The sequence below is a fragment of the Microtus ochrogaster genome, chromosome 10 (assembly GCF_000317375.1).
Source record: "Microtus ochrogaster isolate Prairie Vole_2 chromosome 10, MicOch1.0, whole genome shotgun sequence".
In the NCBI taxonomy this organism is placed as follows: domain Eukaryota; kingdom Metazoa; phylum Chordata; class Mammalia; order Rodentia; family Cricetidae; genus Microtus; species Microtus ochrogaster.
This window is the reverse complement of record NC_022016.1, coordinates 79,833,888-79,834,100: the sequence shown is the minus strand read 5'-3', so window position 1 is coordinate 79,834,100 and position 213 is coordinate 79,833,888.

Genomic DNA, 213 nt, shown 5'->3' with positions numbered 1-213 from the left:
ATCTCTGCAGATCTGAATCGAGTCACTTTCAAATGGGTGTACACTAAATGTGACCCCAGATTCAAGATCTACAAATACTGCAGCACAGGGCCAAGGTCCTCCACTAACTACTGCTTCTTATTTTGTTTTGTCTTTGGCACAGGATCCCCCTGCCCCAGTGGCTGTACTAACTAGGACATCAGACTGTGCCACCACAGCCAGTGGACTGTGAAA